The sequence below is a fragment of the Protopterus annectens genome, chromosome 5.part0 (genome assembly GCF_019279795.1).
Source record: "Protopterus annectens isolate FY-2018-M chromosome 5.part0, PAN1.0, whole genome shotgun sequence".
Taxonomy (NCBI): domain Eukaryota; kingdom Metazoa; phylum Chordata; order Ceratodontiformes; family Protopteridae; genus Protopterus; species Protopterus annectens.
The window spans coordinates 598,685,179-598,705,442 of record NC_056735.1 but is presented as its reverse complement, the minus strand read 5'-3'; positions in this window follow the sequence as shown (position 1 = coordinate 598,705,442).

The following is a 20,264-nucleotide window of genomic DNA, read 5'->3' as shown; positions in this document are numbered from 1 at the left end:
GTGGGATGAAACAGCATAAATTTTGTTTTATTCAGGTTGAGTATAAGTTGAGCATTGGATAACCAACTTTCCACTGCAGTAAAGGACTGCTGTGTTAATTGCTGAAGTTATTGGAGTGTTGAGGCAACACATATCTGGTTTGAATTGTCTGCATACTGAACTAGTGTAGCGTGTAATGTGGCAGTGTATAGTTTGTTAATAAATGTAGTGCAAAGAAGAGGAACAAGAATATACCCCCTCTGGAACTCCCAAAGTGACAGCCAGTAGAGGAGAGAGGCAGTTTTGCCATTTACTGCTTGTTGGCATCCAGTAAGGTAGTGCTGAAACCATGCAAGTGCAGACTGGCTATGTTTGAGTTCAGAAAGTACATTTAAGAATTTGTTATGCGAGACTGCACTGAATGCCTCATAAAGATCAAAGAAGATAGAGGAAACTAGATTGCCTTTATTCTAGAGATTGATAATGGTATTAGTAAAGCTCATAAGGGTAGTGGTAGTACTGTGGTTAGGTCAGAATCCACATGAGTATTAGACAGAAGATTATTGGATTAGAGCTAGTCAAGAATTTGTGAGTGAATACATTTTTCCAGAATCTTAGATAATGGAGAAAGGATAGCTATTAGCTGGTAGTTGCATATTTCTATAGAGGGATGATATGTGATTTCTTCCAGATTGTGTGGACGTGATGTTCTGCGATGGACCTATTTATGGACATGGATACAAGAACTGAGATGGCTTCAGTAACGATTTTAAGATACTCAGCAGGTAGTTTTTCTGTTGCTAGGGTAGGTGGCCTGAGCTTTTTAATGTATTTTTTATGGTATCTGTTGGCACTGGTTGGAAAGAGAAATTATTACCTTAATCATTTTTGTATGAGTATGTGGAAGGGGGTGAAGGACTGTTAGTATTAGAGAAGGCAAGTATGCATTCAGTGAAGTATTTATTAAATTGGGTAGAGATGTTGTCTGTAGTGTTTGATACTTCTGGGAATGGAGTAATGAATTGTCCTGATTGGAGCATTTGCTTTAGAGCTGCCCATAACCTTTGTGGATTTTTTTTGATGTTTTAATTGAATGTTGTTGTAGTATTTTTTCTTTTTTTTTTGTCCTGTTGGATTTGTTTATTTTGCTTTATTCCTTAGTTCAAGATATATCTGTCTGTTGGCTATGGTTTTATTACAGTGCCAATCTGAGAGCAGATACAAAGTGATCTGGATTGAACTTTCTTTTATTTCTGATTTGGTGGTAGGCAGTATATTATTTGGGTTTATACTGTGTCAGAGCACAAAGGTGGGTAGGTTGTCACTGATGCTATCTGCAAGACAGCCAGTGTTGTGATAGAGTAAGTCTGTTAGTTAATGTCCAGTCGAGGATTGACTCTTTTTTTTTTTTTTGAAGTTTTGTAAACTCTTATGCTAGTTTGGATTAACTGGGTGAAGCTGTGGAAGTTTATATGATCAGTAGGATTCAGTGAGTTGCAGGAATACCAATCGATGTTAAAGCCTCCCATTATAGTGGTATGTTGAGCTATTGTGAGAAGTAAGAGAGTCACAGTGTAAAGAGGTAAAATACTGATTTGGGGAAGTTAAAAAGTGAGCAGTATGAATTTTAAGGGTAATATATAATAGAGTGTAATAGAGTGTTTGGAGGGCCTGTTTGAAACAATGTTTTGGTATGCGGTTGTCTTAAAGTATTCTAGATATAATAGAAGGGGGTTGTTAAGTGTAATCTTAGTTGGGGTGTTGTTGAGTGGTGTTTATAAATGTGTTTTGTGGGCTTTAGTGAGTATGGGAATTGGGAAGGGGTTTTACTGATTAGTTAATTAGGAATGCAGGGGTGAGTATAATTAGATAGTGATTGATTATTGAAGATCAGGGGGAGTTGCTAGTTATAAGTAAATGTGTATAGTGTAGGTGGCTGGGAAATGGGGACAGAGTAGGGGAGCAGAGTGAGCCTGAGGGCAGTGAGGGCAAATGGAGTGGGTTGACATAGATCTTAGCGTAGAAGAAAAAACAACCAGTGATTGGACCAGGTAGACCCAGATCTTAGCATGGAAGAAGAAAAGAATCAAGTGTGGTACAAGATGCTTAAGTTAGATTTTTATGTGCCCTTATTTGATTTCTTTTAATCAACTATACCTTTTTCTCTACAGATTAATTGTTTATAGTTTTTAAGGTACTTTATTTATTGGGAAGTACGCAAGTTTTCTATTGTACCATTAATTTCATTTAGTAACTTTTACAATAAAGTTAGTATGATAGGAGCAATTTCAGTTAAGGAAAATACTAACTCTAGCTACAGAGCAAGGAAATTTTAATGCTAAGGGAGCAAGAGAGAGGATTCTACTATGGCGCTGGTTGTTAAGGGGATAGTTGGACCTGAGCAGCTGTCACCCCTTGGTAGAGTGTTCCCCATACAATGCTAGGTGAAGAAATATATTTGGCTTGTGTGTATAGAGTTTAAAGTTAAGGCACCTACATCAGTTTTGTTGTACTTTGCATGCCCATTGCCCTGTTACCTCTGCTCACTCAGAAAGGGGTGGAGCCTGTTGAAGCTTCAGAATTTAGTTAACTGAGAAAATGACAGAGTAAGAAATTACTATGAGCATCCATGCAAAACATTTCAGTTAGTGCATATAAGAGTATTGTTCAGCTTAGTATATATTTTCTGTTAGCTCTAATAAAACTATGAAGACAATATTATCCAGAAAAAATGCCTTAATTCAACTCTTGACTTGCTGATTTACTTTGAGAATATTTGGTTAATGAATTGCTAGATCTGTGTACAACTTATTTCCTTATACAGAGAGAACTGGTGACGTCTTAAATCACCTAATTATTTGGTTTGTTTCAAAATAACATCATAATTTTACTGTTCAAGAGTAACACCAGTTGTGAATCATGTTCCCCAATACATAAACAAACTAATGACCATTGGCGACTACCCTTAATGCAGAGTACTATTACACTGAAACAAATGTCTGTACTTAGAAAAATATCAGTAGCTAATAAGCCACTTTAAAGATATTTTAAATGCAGGATATGAGTAGCGACTGCACTTAATATTACTTTTACAGTTAATTTCATTAACACTGCCACAAAAGTGATGAAAAAAATCACTAGATGCCTTTATAGCAGAGAAACAAACTTTAAAAAATGTCTTCCCACTATCTAGGCTAACGAGCGACCTCTACTGGTAACTCTTAGGTTCATAGGTTGGTACTAGGCTATCGGCCCTAGGGCCTATACAAGCCTAGCCATAACAATTCCCTGGCTATTTCTTCCCACAGCATTTACTTCCCTGGACCCCTGTCTAACAGGGTGACTGACATGATCCCTGGGGTGAATTTCCTATCTCCCATCCAATCATCAAGGTTCCTTTTGAAGAGGGCCAAAGAGGCGCTCTGCTTGATATGTATGGTCAATCTATTCCAGAGTTTTGGCAGTCTCTGGGTCAGGAACCTATCCCTCCAGCATGTTTTGTTCATTGTAATGACAAGGTTTAGATCCCTGGAGCGTGTGTCTCTGAGGGATTGGGATTTCTTTAAGTGTAGCATGTCCAACAGCTCAGGGTTTGACATGGCCTTGTATGTTAAGCAGAGATCGCCTCTGAGTAGATGATATGTGACCGAGTATAGGTGGAGTTTTTTTAGACAGTCAGCATAGGGCATCTGCTTTAGGCCTGTAATTCTTTTAGTGAGGTATTTCTGTGGCCTTTCCAGTTGTTGCAGATGACTTGAGAGATGCATACCAAATGGGGCATTGTATTCTATAATGGGTCTAATGAGGGATGAGTACAGTGGGACAATGACCTCCTTTTTTCTGGATGAAAAGCCCTTAGTGATGAGGTGTGCCACATAGAAGGATTTCCTGACTGTTGTGTTGATGTTGGTATCGAAGGTGAGACCACTGTCCACCTGTGTCCCTAAGTCTCTTATCACACTTTTGGTGTTTAGTGTACTGCCACCTATGTGGTAATTCATGGGTACATGTTTTTTACCAAAGGGGATAACTATACATTTCTTGGCATTGAGCTTGAGCCCATGGTTCTGGCACCAAGCATCTGTTTCTTTAAGGCCCTTTTGTAGAATATCCACATCATTTGGGGATTCAATACTGGCTCCCAGTTTGCAGTCATCTGCGAATTTTGTTAGCCATAGTCTCTTAGTGTTGGCCTGTACTTCAGAGAAGTCAATGCCAAACAAGAGCTGTCCCAGGAGTGAACCCTGAGGTACTCCAATTGTCAGGAGCTGGATTTGGAGTCAGCTACTTTTACAGTGTGGGTTTTGTCAGTAAGTCAGTTGGCAACTCATCAAGTGATGTAGGGATTAATGCCCAGCTTAGTAAGTTTATCTATGATTCCAGAGTGGGGGATGGTGTCGAAGGCCTTGGCGAGGTCCAGATAGGCTGTGTGGACCACCTTACCCTTGTGCACGGCTTTGGAGACTGATTCAAAGAAGTCAATCAGGTTCAGGAGACAATATTGGCTCTTCACGAACCAAACTTCGTGGGGTCCAGTGTTTGAAGGTTGCCAATGTGATCAAAACCAAGAAATAAATAGCAACAGTATCACCAAACCAAAGGAAAACAAGCTTCAAAGCAGGATCTGACCAACGTAATCCACAGAGTAAACGAGTGCCAAGTGGGTAGTTGCAAGAAAATTTATTGATATAAAACATAGATACTGAACTTTATTAAGTTAAAAATGAATTAAAACATTGGAAACAGTGCCATTTTATATATCTTTCCCTATCACATGGTTAGCTAGTTAGCTGTTAGTCTTAAGTCAATTAACAATTAACAATTAGTGAGGAGTGCTACTTTAGTGAAGCAACACTCATAATTTAAAGAGAAATGCTCATGTGTTTAAAAAGAAATACCCATATTACAATTTGAAACATAAAATACACTGTTTAAAAATATACATGCTAATGCTCATGTATTAACTCTAGTAGCAAGTGTGTATACATATAAAACCTGTTAAATAAACTGCATTATCAGTTATGTTAAAAAGCTGTATTCCTGTTGTTCATAATGTTTGTGTTAAATATATTTGGTGAATGTTAAAACAATTTTAAAAATAGTAGAAATAGAAAACATACATCTGTAGAGAAAAAATTGTTGAAAAAAGTATACTGCAGTTAAAAAGTCATGTTGCAGCAGACACCTACAACAGTGAATGATCTTACTGTGAAGGGTGTGTCTACTTACAAACCTACAAGCGAGCTCTTCTAATTTTGAGAACACTGCTGATGTTAACACTCTCATTTAAACCTGGGGCTCTACTTGATTCTAACCTGAGTTGCCAGAAAAGTTCTCTATATTCTAGACTTGTTTCCCAGTCGCCACCCCTAGCATTGGGAAGTACTTGTTCCAATACCAAGAACTTGAATTTGAAATTCTTGCAAACCAAGGAATGCTTATATAAAGCATTTGATTCCTTTTGTTTAGAAATGTCATGTAAATGCTCATAAATTCTTCTTCTAAAAGGCCTTTCTGTTTTGCCAATATAGAAACTAATGCTGGTGGTACAGAACCCTAAGTATACCACTCCTTTGCTGCCACAGTTTGTAAAAACTTTAGGTCTAAACAGAAAGTTCCTAGAAACAATGTAAATACTGGTGTCAAAATGGTGTTACATTGTTTGCAGGCACCACATTTAAAGGTGCCTGCTTTGGGCAATTGAGTGTTCGTTCTGGTATGGTTGTTCCCTTCAAAAATTTCTTTGAGGATGGTGTCCCTCTTTCTAATAAACTTTGGGTGTGGTGGTATAATATTTTTCAATTCATCATGTAGTGAAAGAACTGGCCAATGTCTGTGGAAAATTTCTTCAACTTCAAAGGAGTTGAGACAGTAAGTGTAAATGAACCTGCCATAAGTGTGGTCAGGCTCTTTAATATCAGTGTGATGAACAACCACATCTGCACCTAAAAGAGGGGGATAGAGTGTTTCTCTGCTGTCCATGACCTGTTGGGCTAAAGTAGTTAAAAGTGTTAAGGGGTATCCTCTTTAGGTTGCCAATGTCTTTGTTTATAAGTTCCATGATAATACATTCCATGGCCTTGCAGAACAGGCTCGTCAGACTGATGAGGCGGTACATCCCCCTTTGTGGAGTGGGATAACTGTAGCGTGCGCCACTCAGTGGGCTTGAAGCCTGAGGTGAGGCTATGATTACACATGACACTTAGGTGAGGTGCCAGTTTATTTTGTAGTTCATGTAGTACACAGCCTGGGATGTCATCTGGTCCCATGGATTATCTGGTGAAAACAATGAAGGTTACATTTATAGCATACTTTTGCCCTTAGGAAAAACTATTAGACCCTTAAAATTTAGTTTTTAGTCAAGGTTACTAGTAGATGACATGGTTTGCCATTATTCTTTTTAAAAACATAGAGCTAATTTCGTTTACTTCATTTAAGCAAAAAAAAAAAAAAACTGAAATAAAAATAGCGGTTTTAAATGACAGTCATGCAATTCCTATGCACAACCCCCTGGTGCCTTCAACTACAGAGAAAGTCTAGCAATATTGAGTTTCCTGCTAGAAGAAGCTGCCGACTGTTGTTCACCATCATCTATTCCTAGACAAACCTAATACATTTGGAATAACTGGACAGTAACAAAATGTCAAACAATCAGAACCATGAGTACTGTACAGCAAAACAAAATTTGAAACCAAATGATGAATTAGTTCTGTTATGTTTTACAAACTGTATTAAAAATTAGGATTTAAAACTACACCATAAAAATAGTTCAGTTAAGCTGCATCACGACACTTAAGGGAAATCACTCGCCTAGGAGATGAACAGTTGCAGTGTGATTCAAATATGGCACCCTGAAGTTTTATAGGGATGACTAGTCCAGAACCGGACATTGGAAAGAAAAGGGGGGGGCTGCTTATTCAGGATGGCTTAAACTTTGAAGTATTGGAATGGAGACCCAGATCTTAGAGTGGAAGAAAAAAACATCAGTGGTACAAAATGCTTAAGTTAGATTTTTATGTGTCCTTACTTGGTTTCTTTTAATCAGCTATAACTTCTGCACTACAGATTAATGGTTTTGATTTTTTAAGGTACTTTATTAATTGGGAAATACACAGGTTTCCAATTGTACCATTAATTTCATTTAGTGACTTTTACAACAAAGTATGATAGGAGAGATTTCAGTAAAGGAAAAATGCTAAATCTATCTGCAAAGCAAGAAGAGTTTAATGTTAAGGGAGAAAGAGAGATCATTCTACTATGGCGGTGGTTGTTAAGGGGATAGATGGATGCTAGCAGCTGTTGCCCCTTGTTAGTATGTTCCCTGTACAATGTTAGGTAGAGAAATAGATTATTTGGCTTGTGTGTACAGAGTTTAAGGTTGAGGCACCTACATCAATTTTGTTGCACTTTGGGGGCCCATTACCCTGCTACCAGTTTTTGACTGTTTCATGGAAAAACAGATTGCAAAATTAGCCATGCACTCAGAAAGGGGTGGGGAGCCCACTGAAGCTTCAGAATTTAGTTAATTGAGAAAATCAGTTTTATTGCACTTTGGACGCCTGTTACTCTGCTACCAATAGTTGACCGTTTCGTGGAAGCCAGTTTGCAAAAGTAGCCATGCAGTCACAAAGGGATGGGGAGCCTGGTAAAGCTTTAGAATTTAGCTAATTGAGAAATTAAGGGAGCTACTCACCTACAGATGAAAGGCTGCAATATCTTTCAAGGGGATATCCTATTATCCCAGAGTAGTACTCCGGGTGGAGTTGGAAATTTAAGAAGGGGTTAAACCAAATTTATTTTATTTATTTTTATTTTATTTATTTTTTATTTTACATTTGTTGACCGGGAAAGTCCGACTAGGTTCCACAGATCCTGTTTTCAGCAGAGGCCCGAGGAGAAATGCTCCAGATGCATGTTTTTAGAATGTGGGAGGGTACCGGAGGAAACCCACGCGAACGCAGGGAGAACATGCAAACTCCACACAGAAGGCACCCCAGCCGAGAATCGAACCGGAGAACCTCTTGCTGTGAGGTGACAGTGTTAACCACTGCACCACTGCGCCACCTCTGTAGTTATTTGAAAGAAGTGACATTTTCAATAGTGTTATTAAGATGATCAAGTATTTTTAGAGCCCTGGAAATAGAAATGATCTTTTGCCTAGTGCCAAAAAGCATTGTTTTTGTTTTCGAGGAGTTTAGTAGTGATTGTTTAGTATCGACCCATTGAATAAGAACATGAAAATGAGTCTGAAGTTCAATTTCAAGGAAAGAGGCAAAATGGATGGATCAGAATAGGACTACATTATTAGCATAAAAAAGGAGAGAAAGATGGGGTAAATCAAAAGAAAGTTTGCTAATACAGATAGAAAAGAGAAGAGGTACTGGAATAAATCCTTGAGAGAAACACCTTTCTGCAGATGGACAGATTTAGAAGTTGATGAATTGAAATTAACTGACAAGTGGCGGCTAGAGAGGAAGTTTTTGAACCACTGTATTGTGTCATCACTAATGCCTATTTCAGTGAGATGATTTAGGAGAGCTGAGTGGAATTGAAAAGAAATTGAATTTGATGCAATATCTTTCAAAGTTTGTTCTGACAATACTATTAAGGAAAAATGATGGAATGAGAAATTAAATAGTACTAGGACAGATATCAAGAAAAAATCTTAAAATGCTTAAATAGATAATAACAAATGTGCCCACATTAATATATTCTACTGTGAATTAGTAGTCACATTCCAGGTATATGCCACCCAAACTGCACCTGGTAAGTGATTCTTTAAGAGGCTAAGCTACTTCCAGGGTCCAGTGCCTTCAAATATCAGGAAAATGTGCTGAAACTGAAAAAAATCTACTTGCCATAGTTTATGGTTATGAAAGTTCAATGAATTATAGGAAAAAGTGTTAGGGAAAACAGACCATAAACCATTACAGAGTTTTTTTTTTAAACAGTGTTACACAAGGCAACAGCAAAACTACAGAAACTACTGTTATTTGTAACATATACAACTAAAATGAGATACAAACAGTATATATATGGTCAGCTGATCGTATTTCTCAGAACTACAAGATTTGTCGATGATAAACTGGTAGTGAGATGCTTAGTCTTGTTATTCATAGTTATGAGCAGGACATGTTTCAATATGTGAGTTTAACTTTCTAGGTTTTATTTCTTTCACTGCCCCATTTTGATGTGTTTGCATGTGTGTTTTATGACTGACTTTGCTTTTAGTTGACATTTGTTTAGTGGACACAATTTAGTTGACAGGTGGGTGAGATCACACAATTTGTAGTTTGGAATATATGCCCTTTCTCTGGTATTGTGCAATCTTGGAGTTAGTATATATAGTTATCAGGAGACCTTTTTTGTTTATTTTTGCAAGTGCCATAGTTATTGCCTGACAAGTATGTAGTTATATGTCAATGTCTGCATTGCCAATCCATTGTTGCCAACATTTTGGTCTTTCTATCTTAGTGAGTAGTGTGGGGGTTATGTATGCATATATACTCTTTCTTACTATTTTTTTTTATTTCTTATTCAACATGTTCAAACATCTACTTGTTTTTGCAGTGGAAACTTCTTAATCTTTCTTGCACTCATTAATTTTCTCATAATTTACTAGACGTCCCATTTTCTACTGGTGATAGCAATAGAAACTCTTTTATTCTATTCTTCATCACTCCCTTTATAAAAATAACTTACATACTACTACAACTACATTTAAAAATCCCTCTACTTCCTTTGTGTACACTCAGAACCTCTCTTTTTACTGCTACACTCACCATTGCAATCATAGTCATAAATGGCTCATTTGGCGGCCAATGAAGCTTCTGATTTGACACCTCTCCACATTAGGCTGACGATCAAAACAAAAAAAGTCCCTGTTCTGATCTCGCGGTCCTCCTTTCTCTTAAGTAGTGCCATGTCCTAAAGCCCTGTGCCCTCATTCTCTGCATGACAGCAAAAAAGAAAAGTTCCTTCTCTGATCAGACTCTTCTAACTTCTCTAAGGAGAAATGTCTAGTCTTAAAGTCCTCACAATCAATTGTCCTGCCGTGATTTTTATGTGATGTGTGAAAATCTAAAAAAAAAAAGCAGATTTACCAGTTGTACTCCTAACTTCTTGAGTGAAGTCTGCCCTTTTGCCCCACCCTAGATATACTTCTGATTACAGTTGCCACCCCATTTGCAGCAACATGAGGTAGGTATACTATCTTCTCTCAGTCTTTCACATATAACAAAACCTCATCTTCTTCTTGTGGTAGTGGCAGAAATTTCCTCTGCTTCCATCATGACTCTTTCTCACAAAAACCCAAACTCACTTTCTTCTGGTGGCAGTGGTTAATAGTCATGTACTTACTAACACTTCCTCCTCCTTTCTCTGACCCCTTACCTGTTCCCTCTAATTCCATGGTATTCACTGTGGACAGTTATTTTAGATACTTTAAATCAGTTCTTATCTTCCCCCTCCTGCTTTACTCTTTTTAATGCTATGCCTCTCTTCAGTCTTTGTACTGAACCCAACCATTCTTCATCCTTCTTTACTCATGTCTCACCATTTAAGACTTATGATCAAACTCAATTGCTCATCCTTCTCCCATATATCTACCCATTTTAATAAATGTACTAATATGCATGTCATTCAACATTTTACTACCATGTGACCCATGTAACTTAAAAACACACGCAGAACCAGGACGCAGCAACTAATATATAATTCCCAGACCAACACTGTTCTTTCAGACAAATCTCAGTACATATTTTCTATACTTTACAAACTTTACCTTGGCTTACTAAAACCATTAGCATCTGGGAACATTGATCTTAACTGTGGTCCACCAGTAATTTCATATCAAGCTACTGCTTATTCAGATTCAAAACTATTCACACGTCCCTTTCTATCAGTCAGTCTAATTTTCAAATCTTACACATATTTGATGCAAACACAATCCAGGTATTCTTTATCTTGTAGAAGCATGACTTAGAGATGACTGCATTATCTCCACCTACCATTTCTTTGTCTGTTTAGTCTGCAGATGTGATTGCCCTCATATCAAAAGATATGTTGGTATTTTGCTTGCATAAAAAAAAAACATACTCAAACCTTAGCCATCTCCACCTTTCTTACACCTACAGACTCCATTTATGCAATAACTATAGCATTTGTTAGTGGTCATAGTTACATATAAATCAGTTTATATTCCTTCACACTCCTCTCTAACACACTTCAGCTCAGTGTTTGACTCTGAAATACTCTTTCACCCAGTCCTAACAAATTCAACTTAATCACACTTAGTAACTTTAACTTCAGTTGTCTATGTCCTTTCAAACCTGAACTTAAATACTCTGCCAACATACTCAGCATATCATAACTTATTACCTCTACTGCTCATCGCAATCCACCTTTTTCACATGATTTACCTTATACTGACCGACTTATCTAACAGACGAGTGTCCTTTTCTGTACTAGCAAATGCCTTCTTAGATCATTTCCTGTTAATTTCCTACTACTCCTTTAAAAAAACAAATTCCCTTTGTCATATTCCACTGTCATCCATTTCATCATTAAAGAAAATGTCATTACTATCTCCACCGAGTCTATTGATTGGAGCCTTTTCTACTCACTTTCTTATCCTACTGTTGCCCTTTTGTTCTCTGTATTACTTTATTTTCAGGAATCACTATACCTAGTCAATAAGAGCAGACACAGGAGTGGTCACTACCACTCATTAACCACAGAACTGAAAGCAGAAATTAAACAATGGGATCATGCTTTGATAACACCCACAGGTGGGCACGTGCATGTGCACACACACACACACACACACACACACACACACACACACACACACACACACACACACACACACACACAAAAGTACAAAGGAGACTAGGAATCATGTTTGGACAAACACACACACACACACACACACACACACACACACACACACACACACATACATACATACAAATAAATATATAAATAAATACATACATGCATACATACATACATACATACATACATACATACATAAAAGAAAAAATAAGTAGGTGAGTACATAAGCACACATGACCCCTTCTTCCAAACTCATTTCAAAACTCTCTGAAATCAGATAAGATCATTATCGAAATCATAAAATCATACCAAACATCTTAACAGATCTTAACAGAAAGTTTTATTAGGCTTCCTAAACAATACTAGTAAAAAACAATCCAGGCATGCAAAAACATGTTTCCAACAAGAGACTGAGAAAATAACTTACTGTATATCAGTTAATGAAAATCTTAACTGTTTCTGTCAGCCTCTCACGATACAACTTAATCCTTCTACACACACACACACACACACACACACACACACACACACACACACACATGATTTACAACAGCAAGACACTAAGTTCCCCATTCAATCTCATCCTTTTACCTGCTAACTCCAAATAAAACATTTCTTATAAAAATATGCAACAAATCTGCATCCTCAGTTCTCTGTCTTTATCATGGAGTCACTAAAAGTAGCAGTTCCCTACGTCTCAAGAGTCCTGACACACGTATACGTATACTGCCTATTGCTGCACGAACAATACGAGATGAACTAAAATGTATCATTATTATTCCTGTGTCAGAAGCAATCAGTCCCAATGTCTATAATGTTATTGACATATCACAGTACTAGTTCAGTGGCTAACTTTCTAAAAAAGTTGCTGCACAAACAAACCAGGTACTCTAGGACAGGGAAATTCTTTCTCAAAAACAACACAGCTTTCACTCAAACTTCAGCACCTCCACTGTTCTTTATATTTTAGCTAACACAATTTTAATAGCATGGAAAAAGGATTCTAATTGGAGGTTGGAATCCTAGGTATGCCCAGTACATGACATAAAAGTCACATGGAATACTGCATTCAGAAAAGAAGCTAATTCGGTGTGTGTCATGCCACATTTCTTTGCTTGACAACTTTTTCTTTAATTTGTAGGTTCAACACAGCAGAGAAAGCCTTAGCATCTTTGTGGTTTTCCTTGTAGATTAATCCCTGGAAGTCATGAAGTCTTTGATTAAAACAGAACAAATGATGTGACAACTATCTAGGAAGATATAGAAAAGGGGACTTAAATCATAATAACCTCCATAAATGAAGCATTACAAGTTCAAACAAATGTTGATCTCTATACTTGATTTGTAAAAAAAAGTCTAAACAGTCCAGTTAAACCACAGCTAATTCCTTCTAATCAAAACTTTGTGTTACAAAAAGTCCACCTCCCTTTCCAGCCTCACTGTAGATAAGCCTTATTTCTATCTGCTTACTGAGATGGCTTTCAAGTTATTTGAACATTTGCTGTCTCCACTATTTGATGTAATTTTTTATTTACTTAAGATATAGTATAAGCAGTATATATATATATATATATATATATATATATACATATATATGTATCTATATATATATATAAATAAATATATATATATATATATATATATATATATATATATATATATATATATATATATATATATATATATATATATATATATATATATATATATATATATATATATATATATATATATATATATATATATATGTATACACACACACACACACACACACACACACACACACACACACACACACACACGTATATCTATATCTATATCTATCTATATATATATATATATATATATATATATATATATATATATATACAGACCAGCAATGCCCAACAGAGATCTCATTTTCAGGGGGTTCCTGGCAAGATACCAACAAGATGTACAGGTCATAGTAAACAAAAATGGCCTTGCACATAACAGTGATATAGTATGCAAAAATCATAACTTTGTTGATAATCCTTAAAAATAAACAATAGAGTAAAGCTTGAGTATAAAGGTAGAGTGGTGCAGAGCAGAAATAAATGTTTAGAAGAGACAAGAGCCAGCTCTTTGCAGTAATAACTTCTGAGTGCTATTGCTTTTGTTAAACATCTTCAGGTGATAGACATCATGAAGTGCTACTTGGCATCTCAATCACATGGCTGCAAGCTATTCTGTAAAACAGAAATCAAACAGCTATGATCCCTGTTTGTTCTCTATAACACTGGTGGGGAGTAAGACATCAGCCAGAATAGATCCCTATTGAGCTGTAATTTCCTGCCAGAAGGAACTGTGAACATGCTTTGCCATGCCAGACATCTAGTATTTAACAAAATACATTTTGGTGAAAATACAGTTTGTTTTAAAAATAGCTAAGACACCTAATCATAAACAGTGTCTATGGCTCTTACAAATCTATTTCAAATGCTGTTTGATGAAAACAACCTCTCTCCATATTGTGTGCCATTTGATCTAGCAATTATTATGAGCCTACCATCATCTGATGATGGTTTACTTTTGATTTTCTGTTTTTTTATTACTCAGAGGTCAAAATTTTAAAATTGTATTTTTTTCTGTTATTAAGGGATAGCCAGTGACAGCTAAACTGAAAGGTCATATATTTATGTAAAAACTAAGGAATCCAGGCAAAGTGTTTTTATCTAAATTGTTTAAAAAAAGGGTCACAATCATAAAAGATCATTACTTCTTGCTCGAGCAAGATATGCACATTTCAGGAAATGCAACTACATGATGATGCTGGCAGGAAAACGAGGCACATCTGAGATATATTCTAATGACTGTATAATGAGCTGTGCATATGGTAATGATGTAAAAAACAAAGAGTGATTCAAAATGTATGCATGATACACAATCACGTTGGGCACACATAAGCAATGAAAGCAGCCACATGCTTGCTTTCAAGCAGAGAAATACTCAAAAATATGCTGGGGGATATCACAGTAATTGTAAACCTGTATCTGCAAGAAGCTTTTACAGCAGCTGATGCTGCAGATGATGTGTGATTTTGCTCCTAGAAGGACCATGTCTTCTGACCAGTCTTAATTTTTTGTGCTCTTCATGCACTGACATATTGGACACTGTGGACAGGGACACCATGCAACAATTAATGGACATGTGTCAGCCTTGTCTGCCATCCCATGGGAACTGTAGAGCACCGATTCCTGTAGAAACCAAGGTATATCTGTTTTACATATATTACTATAGAGACCTTTCAGCAACCAAGTGGAGAGACAGCAGGTATTTCTCAGGCATCTGTCTTGAGAATAGTCCACCAGCTTCTTAATGCCAAACTTCATTATGTGGGGAGCATATGTGGTTCTCAGTTACATCAGAGGAGAGATCAAACACCATGTGGGACATCTATGCCATAGTCTGTTTCCACAGAGGTACTGGGAGTCAAGAACTGTACCCACATGAAAATAAAAGCCCCCACCTTGTGAACTGGGCAGGTTGCACCTGAACCACAAAGTGTATCATTCCATCAACTGCCAGGTGGTCTAGAATTCATAGGTTATCATCTACAATGCCTGTGTGCAGGCCTCCCAGTTAGTTTCCACAATTCACACATATGGCACACATGTGACTTCTATCAGCGGTTTGTGAGGGGTGACTTCCCACAGGTACATCTAGTGGGTGATGCTGGATATACCCTAGAACCTTGTCTTCTGACTCCATTGAAAAATCCAAATAACCCAAGAGATCAAGCTTACAAACATTCCCATTCCCAGACCAAAATCATCATGGAGCATGTGTTTGACTGCTGAATTTATGATTCCCCTGTCTGAATACATTTGGTGGAGTCCTGTAGTACGATCCCATCACATGTATAACAATTGTAACTGTTTGCACCATTTTACATAATATAATGCTGATGAAGTGGGTAGAATAAGATGGTGGTGACCAGAGACTACAGATCATGGTACCACAGGCAGCAGCTGCTAAATGAGATGAGGAGTCAGAGAAGGAGCCAGCAACAGGGTATGACCATGCCAGATGAAGGTGGGCATAATATGTCATGGCACTAGTTAAGAGGCAGCACATTGCTGTAACACTTATGTGTCCAACAGACGAATGGAGGTCTGAAAGTGCAACTTATAACCATGATTGTGTACTATCTATATTTTATATAAATATAAGAACTACACAGATACAGACAGCAAAAATAACGCATACAAAAATACCAGACTGTGCCCACTCATGCATAGGCTACCCAAATCACAATGTTATAAGAGCAGGGTGCCGTTGTCATCATTTCCACAGGTGGGTAAGAGGTACAGGACTGCACGTCCTTCACAGGGAACTGTGTGAGTGTGGGTGCTGAGATCTAACAAAATGACTAAGTGCACCTGTGACTAGTGTTTAGAGGGTTGATGTGTGTGTGTGTGTGTGTGTGTGTGTGTGTGTGTGTGTGTGTGTGTGTGTGTGTGTGTGTGTGTGTGTGTGTGTGTGTGTGTGTCTATATGTGTGTGTGTGTGTGTGTGTGTGTGTGTGTGTGTGTGTGTGTGTTTTTCTGTCTGTAGGAACAAAGCCTCAGTGTTTTGATAAGCACTGCACTTTGGCTTAGTGGACAGCTCCAAGCCATGCATGGCAGACAGTTCAACTTCCACTGCATGCTTTGACCCATGAGAAATGACTCTGTCAAGAGTTGCACAGGCTGTACCATAACCCTGGCTAGATGTTTGTGTGCTAATTCAAGGTGACCAGTTTCTGCTGGAGGAAGTGTCAACATGCCCATGACCACTGGGACAGCCTGTCTTGGGTGTAGACACATTCACAATTGCAGGAGCAGGATCTTATATGTTCATAGCCAAGTTGGCTAACATCAGAGGATGTAACAGATGATAATCTTGAAGAAGGCCACTTGCCCCTAACAGATGATCCAGAAAAGAAACTGCACATTCCAATACGTCATTCATCCTGTCCAGGGAGTCACACATATGGCTCATGCAGTCACATAAGTCGGTATTCAGTGCCTGGATGACTATCACAACCTCTGCTAATGCCCTGGTGAAACTCACCTGTGCCTCTCTGATGTCCCTGCACACAACAACCTCAGGAGAATGGTAGGAACCTTCACAGACCTGCCCACCCTCTACTCACATTGGCTAAGTGCAAATTCTGGCATATTTGTTCCTTGGATCACCACACTTCCCTGATCTTTAGTGTCCCCATCAACCTGACTAATTTCAGATGGTAGTGTGTCATGGGTCTAGGCAAGTAGAGAGATTGTTCCCAAAGTCTGAAGGGGGGATATGTGGGTTACATTCCCTCTGTTCAACATATGCTCTGCATCCCTGGACTGTAGCCATTCATCCCCATTATTTTCAAGGTTGTTCCACAGTGCTGGTGCCAGACGTGTCACCTGTGAATACACCAAAACATATCCAGTATAAGTACACTCAAAAAGAACTACACATGCAAATGGTATCATTACAACTATTAATAAAGATAACTAAATGTAACTATGCTTATATCTTGTGCAGGTTATTGGTGCACCTCGAAACCAGATGTACCTATACTCATTAAGGGAGCTAGGTATTATAAACAGTAACATGACTAAGAGCTGCATATCAGAGACATAACAAAGGTAGTACTACATACATGGGGCATCACCTGTAGAAATCCTCTGGGGCCTATCCATCACTGCCCCAACTTCCATCACAATGCTGTGGAACTCTAAAGAGGAAGTATTGCCTTTAAGGTGGCACAGTAGAAGGCCTACCACCTGTAGCCCTCTGCTCCCATGTGAAGACCTCTCTCTGTTGGTGGTATTACGGATCACTGGCTTTGTGTCAGACCATATCATTCTTATGGGCCTGACCACCCACAGCATTTACATCTTTAAACACCTGTCATCAGATACAATCATGTAAGGGCTTGTCTGCAGTTTGCAATGTGATGAATCATCTATCATGGAGACAAATGGCCTGTAGTACCAACTCATTTTCAGCTACAGTAAACTGAGCACTTAGCCTCTTGCATCTTAGACATATCCTTATTGATACAGAAAACACTGAAATTAGCTGCCATGGTCCCACATTTGTAGTACTCATGCTAACATTATAAAAATGCTACTAATAGGCACAGAAGTCATGGTGTTCTAGGGCCCTTCAGCAACGTAGGGGTATATCCACTAAAAACAACACAAAAGTCTCAGCCATTTCCATTTATCCTAACCCATCCACCCCAATAAAAAATTAACAGGTCAATGAGTACATGTTATCAGGCATATAACCTCCTGAGCAAAATAGTCACACGTGTATACACACACACCCACCTAACTGTCACACTAATTACATTGTATGCACAGCACATGCTTGAAGATAATCAACAATACACTGGCACATGGCATTCTGCACTCACAACAAACAAGTTCACTATGTAGACATACTACTGCCACAGCCAGTACACAAGGGGGACAATGTACCCCTGCAGTTTATAATAATTTAGCTACAATGACTGAAAACCTGAAACAGTCCTTTGTATCTCTTACAAATTTACATAGCACATATAAATGCTAACATTTCCCAGTAAAACAGGTGTGACAAGTAATACATACCTTAAAGTTGTCATAATTTTGTAGAGAAGGAACAAAACTTACTGCAGTTGTTTCTCATACACAAGTAATTTATCTTCCATAGCATGATGCTGATCCCTACCCTATATTGCACTTGTATTATGTAAATTGCCCCATCTGGGTATGGTGTGTATGTTAATTAGTTATCAGCTCATTAACATTTGTGAATCGCACAACTTGCTTGGTGTGCAAACCAGGTAAACATCATGCTGAGTTCTGCACGAGGCCGTGCACAAACCTCATTACCTGCTGTGACTTCTGCACATGCACAGAAAGCCCATAAAACAGTGAGAATTTTCCAGGCTCATAACTTCCAAGTGTACCTTATTAGGAGTACTGTTTCATAAATCGGGTCTTAAAGAGCTATGTTCCTAACATGTACACAGTGAAAGGGAATGTCACACAGTCAAGTGTTCAAAAATTTCAGTAATATGCCACTACAGTTGCCCATATATTGGCCATGTGATTCCCGAGTATGTGAGGTGAGATGAGTGTTCTAAACTCTATAAATGGAATGTTCACTGTGCTCATGCAATCCTTCTTAATTCAGAGTCATTATTGAGCATATATACTCAGTGGCAAGCAGACGAATGGAGGTCTGAAAGTGCAACTTATAACCATGATTGTGTACTATCTATATTTTAGTAGTATGGCAGTTTACACTTTGATGAGTATTTTGCTGTCTTCAACTTGCCATCTTTGTCCTGTTCTCCCATTACCTAACTTTAATCAGGACAAAAAAATTGATAAACATAAAAGACAAAAGTCTAAAAAGTGCTTATGAAATGATATTTTTATACCTATACTCCTATGTTTTGCTACGGTGAGCATAGAGCAGCCTTGCTCATCATCTGTGGACAGAAGGTAATGCTAGTTTACCCATATGACAAAAACTGAAGAGAAATATTTTGGCCTCACTGATAATTTGCTGACCGTCATGTGTGCAAGCTTAAACTTGAAGAGCAAGTTAGTACCACTACATGTCAATAATCTAAGATTACAGAACAAGCAAAACATAAAAGTAATGTAAGGTGATTATATTCTTTATAACAGTTTCCATTGTTCAATTCTTTAATGATGTGAAACCTCCCCTTCAGTGCATGCTTCTATTCCACTGTGGGTGGGATGGTGTTGTACAATATTTTTGTAGTCCATTACAATGAACATCTTTTTACCCCTTTTTTGTCTGAAAGCGTCAGTGGCATACCTGTTCAATGCTCTGTTGGGTAGACTGTGAGTGATCTATACATAGGCTTGAATCCTGTCAATATGTTTATTTTTATTTGATTTCCAGTGTTGCAATAATCTAAAATGTGTGGTATTGACATACGTCCTGTTTAGGATATGTGGCATGTGTAGCTAATGCTCTGCTTAGTGACCTTTAACATGTTGAAAAATGACATAGGCACAACACACACACACACACACACACACACACACACACACACACACACACACACACACACACACACACATACAAACACAGGACTGAGAGATTAAAATAAAAAATATTTTGTTCAAAAATATGACACAACAGTTGGCATAAAGCAGCAGTGCTAAATAGATGGCAATCACCATCTTTTGACAAAAACTGAAGAGAAATCTTTTGGCCACACTAATGATTTGCTGACCATCATGAGTGTGAGCTTAAACTTGCATGACAGAAGGCAAGTATAATATAACCACAGATTGGCATAATTATTGGCACTCTAACACCATGTGCGATGAAAGGAGGTACTACTGTCAGCACAGCTAGCTGGAATTTTGTAAATACCTATATGTCATTTGTGAATATCAAACATTTATATAATATGCTTGC